This window comes from Charadrius vociferus, unplaced genomic scaffold, assembly GCF_000708025.1.
Source record: "Charadrius vociferus isolate BGI_N301 unplaced genomic scaffold, ASM70802v2 scaffold507, whole genome shotgun sequence".
NCBI classification, from domain to species: Eukaryota; Metazoa; Chordata; class Aves; order Charadriiformes; family Charadriidae; genus Charadrius; species Charadrius vociferus.
In genome coordinates this window covers 134,272-140,468 of record NW_009649235.1, presented here as the reverse complement: position 1 = coordinate 140,468, position 6,197 = coordinate 134,272, and positions in this window count along the sequence as shown.

Sequence of the window (6,197 nt, the reverse complement as noted above, 5' to 3'; positions counted from 1 at the left end):
CAGGACACCATGCTGTTACCCACAGCTGGTGAATATGAAGCTCGGCTGCTGCCAGATCCCAAAGGAAACTGCCTGGCCCCACAGGAGGTCCTTAAGGATCAAGGAAGACCAGGCACCATTTTCATCCCTCCAAAAGAAATGTGTGATGCCTCGGCCCCAAAGAACAGGGCTGCAGATTTGCCCCTCGTTTGCCTTCAAACTCGCAGCACTTTTGAAGGGCAGACCTGGTGGCCCCAGTGCTGTGTCCCCCTATCCCTGCCCCAGTCCTACTCCCGCATCCTGGCTCAGGAGCTTGTCTGAGCCTGGCAGAGCAAATGCCTCGTTCCACACAAAAAAACCCAACCCGTATCTCAGGCATTGCTTTGTACGAAAACAACAGTTATAAAAGTGCAGAACTACTCTCTCGCTGTTGGAGGATTGTTACAGTAGCAACTGGAGTAAGAAGAGGTGCGATAAAAGGACTTCATTGGAAGCATGTTGAATAAGGATATATTCTTGTTTTGCAGACATGGCACGCTGTGTATACATATATGCATACATGTATGTTAATATTTTAATGATGTGCTCTACACTATTAGCCAAATGTTTACCAAGACAAATAAATAAATGCAGAGGAGATAAAATTCAGAAACTGAAATGTGTCGCAAGTACTTGAACAGTCTTTGCAATGTGGGCAGCAAGACAGGATTGCTTTATTCCACTCTGCTGTGCTACACCCCTGTAGCCATTCTCATTAAAGGTTAGTTCCTAAATTGAAGATTGCTTCAAAAGCACTTTCAGTTGGCCCTTTAGCACTAAGAAGTGCGTCTTGAGACTGCAAACCCAAAGACCTTCACAAGAATGACTACCAGTGAGAAATTTTTACTTAACTGTGGGACTGAATTTATGAAAAACAATGACCAGTATTTACTATGCAAGAATACTTGGACTTTCAGGTAATGGAGAACTTACTGTTTCACTAATTTAAACTTATTTTAGAAGCCACTGTCAAAGGACTTGATACCCCATCTTTAAAAGTCGTTAAATCAAGCTGATTCCTGGACATCTGTTTACCCTTGCTAGGCAACCATCTCTGAGTACAAAACTATTGGATACATTATCTGCTTAGACGTTCAATCTATACCTATGAAAACAAACAAAAAAAAGTGATGTATTCAATTCTAATGATGGCTTAAATTAACATGCTGTATGTAAACACATCAAAAGGAGAGCACTAAAATATGTACGGATGTATGAAAGACTATCAGTTTTCTGTAAAATCTGTTATTTAAAAACATATTAAAAGAACATGTATGTTACCAGTTTCATGCTAAATTCATGTGCATTGCTTCAATAACGAGCATTTGAACTTTGTTGTACCTTTGGGGAAAATACTGGAGAACATAGGAAGAGAGGGGACAAGCCAAGAGTTGTTTCCCTGCTGCCAGAAGGCAAATGGAACTGAGCGTCGATACGCAGCATCACCACTTCTCCCCGCTGTAAACCACTGTAAATCAGTTCTTTCCCTCAGAATCACATGGAGCCGGTGTCAAAGTACATCGAAGGCATAGGACGCCCAGCAGGAACAACCTCAGAGGACATGACTGGATTCCCTGATCAGGGCTGCCGACTTCCAGCCAGGATGGCTGATTTTCCCCAATTTGTCTTGCTGGCAAGCAAGCAAGACAAATTATATTTTCCCACAGAGAGGGGAGGAGGTGAGGAGAAGAAGCAGTGTGATAAACACCCCAGCTCAGAGCTCACAGGGAGAGCATCGTGCAGTTGATATATACTTGCACAGCAACTTGGATGTGTGCCAAATGCATCCAGCTGACTACCCATGCGCTTATCCGGTTGTATATGCACAGAGCAATGCACATAAGCAACCTACTGCTGAACATCTATAAATCTTTTTCCAAAGCAGGCATGTTTTTTAAACAAGCCAGGTGGACAAGCAAGCCTAGAGCAGGTGTTAGACCCACAGAATCACAGAATGGTAGGGGTTGGAAGGGACCTCCCGAGATCAGCTAGTCCAAACCCCCTGCCAAAGCAGGTTCACCTGGAAAGCTAACTTTTCTTCAAATCAACAACATTTTTAAATACTGTCTTAAAAAGCACGGTAACTTTTCAGGTTACAAATGGAGTATAACAGCATAATCTAAAAAGACAGGCATTTTGACACTTCGCATCTCTGTAATAAATCTACACGCATGGATAACTTTCTGCCCAGCCTCTTTTCTCCCATTTTGGCAAGATATGTAGCACTGTTTAAGCACATCTGCATTTCTTTTGTCACTGATTAATCAGTCAGGCATCAATTTGCTTGAACAAATGACAATCTACATGCATATATGCAAAATACGTTTTTAATTGACTACTTCGTGAGGTATTAGATTTTAAAATGGTTCCTCTTCTATAATAACTTTATTTTTCCTAACTGCTGTTAGATGCAGAATCTCATACATGACCTGCATCCTAAAAATAACATTGAACTAGTGCAAAGAGCTATTTCTCTTCTTGTACTAAATGAATTTGTCTGCATGGTTGAAAATAACAGTATAATTTTCAGTGCCTGTGACCTCCAGAAGTTCATGGATTATCTGTATGTATATGCTTAACAGTATACCATAATTTGGACTTCCAAACAAATCAAGAGAGGACTGAAATTTCAGCAAAGCATATGACTTGGTAAAACAAACAAACCCCTTCCATCTTCTCAATGTGATTAGCAATGTACTTTTCTGCTTCTTTCAATGTCTTTGAAATGGAAAATCCCAGGAAAGTAAAAAAATGATAGCTATCATATAAGTTAATTAACAGCTATGGCTAAACTTAACCTCAGTTTTCCAATTTCACAAATTAACAGTTTTAAACTCTGAGGAAGTTAATCTTTAGTCTTAAATAGTTGTGTTCAACTCTTATGAAGACAGAGTCAATGTGCTACTGTCAGCATTAGTCACTGATGGAAATGTACCTGGAGCGCTGCAAGTCTAATTGTCCACGGTGCCTTGCAGTACCCTGGGTGCAATGGAAACGACGAACGCTGCACGCCTCCTGCAGACTTCAGAAGTTGGTGAGATCAGGATCTAAGCAAATGTCAGTATCATCCAATAGACCAGGCTGGCTGATACAGGTCCAGCCCAAGTCTCATTAGATGGGTTTTTTTCCAGCGACTTTGTGGGGAACTGGGTGTTGAATGCGGCCCATAACCACTGTCGTAATTATAATGATGCAAAAGTGACTTACATTGCCACGGAGTGTTTTACTAGTGCTTGCAGAAGTAGACAGTATGTGAGAAATCATTTACCCCTTGAGACAGTAGTGTAGCCATTAGGCAGTAGGTGGGGGAAGGACGCGCTCTCTGGAGTTCACATGTATTGCCTTGAAATGTGCACTTTGCAGTGGAAAGCACCGAGGATCACCCACAACGGGGCTGGCACTGAGAACAAAGAGCAACTTCCAGCGCAGAGGGGAAGGATGCTGCTGCTGCCGCCACTTCACTAGTAAGTTTATAGTACAATCTACAGCCCTGAAGCATCAATGGGAACTGACTGCTTCCTATCTCAAATCCACACTTCCCGAGTGTCTCCTAATCAACACGTATTTTCTGAGTCAACCAAATCCACGGTAGTGATTTACTATCATTTCCCACACATTCCCCTACATCCATTTTCTTCAGCCAGGAAAATAAAAGCTGTACGATTCCATGAGGAGAGGCACTGCTCTTCTACTGGAGCGTACAGCAAAAAATATAATGAGGACAACTGTTAAATAATCTGTATGTCTATAAATTGCATCTTTCTTTTTTCTCCACGGGGCTTGGACATACAACAAATAAAGTTAATACTTTTTATCTGCTTCTGTCAGTCCACACTGGTAGGAAATACAAGAGAAATGGAAACCAGAAGAACCATGTGGAAGACAAGTGCAAATATGTGCTAAACAGAGTACCTTGCTCAGAGCCGGTCTACTGCACATGAATTGTTGTATGCACAGATCTTACAAGACATGCAGAGATTTATAATGGAATATGGTATGTAACTTCAAGCTGCAGGAGAACCGTTTTGCTGTTCCGTGCTATTATGTGAAGTATAACCAGTGCAGCTGGTATCAACCTTCACATGATGGGGTTCACATAGTACCGTACCGTATAGGTATATTTTCCTTTAGGAAACAGGGAAGAGTGCGTTCCACAAACTTCTTCAAGGTTTCCACCAAAATAAACCATGCTTGAAAAGGCCTGTGGTCTGCACAGTGTTAGCCCTCAGTGTAAGGGCTAACAACTACTGACCAGAATGCTACATTACTTTGGATATATCAATGGCTCTGGCCAACCTGGAATGGCCATATTTGTTTTTTTCTGACACTGTATCAATTAAATTGTATGTAATCCTACACCTGTACTTGAATATAAAGCTGCTGTTCTGTGCATAAATTAATGAGAAGAAACTAGATGGAGAAAACCACAATTATTGTATTCCTACTTCAAGAAGCATGACAGCTTTTTCTAGGATCATTGTGAGTATCTGCAATAGCTGATGTATTATGTGTTTTCTTATAAAGAGATCCTCCTTTTCACTACTCAAATGTATAGCTTAAGACGGTTCTTTCCCCAAGTATATTGGGAAAATGGCATAATGAAATATAGCATACTAATGAAAGAAATGATTGCATTTTTCAATTTTGACTTACAGATAGCTTAAAGGACGGTTGTTGTTATAGCACTTACTCTGTCAACAGGAGGATGAAAGGTTAGTTGTAATTCCTTAATGAAATAAGATTTATGAAACACATTTGGTTGTGTTTTTTCAAAACTTTCATGGGTGTCAATGGTTTGTCAGTTGAAAAATGCACAATACTGCCATCTTCTGTATCTAAGAAGCAGCAAATTATGTGCTATTTTACATGTATGTTCTGCACAAGCAAACAGTAATAGTGATGTCAACTCCATTTTAAAAGACAATCTAGAATCTGAAACATGGTTAAGTAATAGCAGAGAGGTCATGGTCTGAATAACTATTGGTCAAATAGCAAATGTAACTGCTGACTACAGCAGTCACATGCTTACTTTGAATAACTTCACTGAGCTTCAGAATAAATAAGAGGATACTCATTATGCTGTTAATGAACAGCACAGTCAATTAGTCTGATTTTGACAAAGCCTGCTCTGGTATGCTTCACTGCCAGCAGCTCAGACTACTTATGCAATATACTACCTCCAGGATATACGAAGTAAGCTCCTGCATTGTGGCTTATGATGATAATTTAGATCTTAAATCAACAATGTACATTATTAATAGCTACGCAAAACATGCCCAGATAAAACCTACAAATTCATTGCCTCTGAAGGCTGCAATCTGTAATGCATACCACCGAGGAATTGACTACTGACAACTTGCATATTTTGACCCATCATATCCATCACAGTCTGTGCATTGTAACTCATTTCCTGCCACGAAATACGTTTATAATCAAGACAGGTAGTATGCCTCATGATGATGATAATACATCAGCAGTGTCAGTTAAACTCATCAACATACCCATCTGGTGCGACTCTGCTCCACTGGAGCTGTGACCTCCCTCAGCTCTTTGACAAGCTGTAGGCCAGGGTGGCCATCCATCACCTGTGTTCACAGCAACCAAGAGACACACTAGGAGCTCGCTTCGTGGCAGGCATCGTACACCTCACATTTCCACACATATTTCACAAAGTAAATGATGCAACTTAAGAGGACAAGCTGGCAGCAGCTACTTAGTACAGCTGGGGAGCATTCATGCTGCACACCACAATGTGCAGAAAGAACCCAGGCTGGCTGCGACACTGCACACCACATGCACTGCTGTACTCAGTACAACTGGGAAAATTATAGATATCACAATGAAAGATTCAGCAGACCGAATCTTTCCTGGTCTTTAAAGAGAGTTTAGTAAGTGGAAATTTTACAATGCTACTTTTCAGTGCATTCACTGAATCCTAAATGCTTCTGACAGGGGGAATAACACAAACTCAATCTCATCTTTTACCGTATGAATTGCTCTGGTCTTGTGTTCTGAATTTTGCAAAAGCAAAGGCTGTAAGAGTATAGGGGCGTGCTGAAAGCAGCTGCGCTAGTCAGTGATCCCAACGTTGGTTTCCCTTCCTGCCGCTCTCACCACCCGGCCTGTTACAGCTGTAGCTTCAGACGGGTCCTGCAGCCGCCCGCGGACCGGCCGGGAAG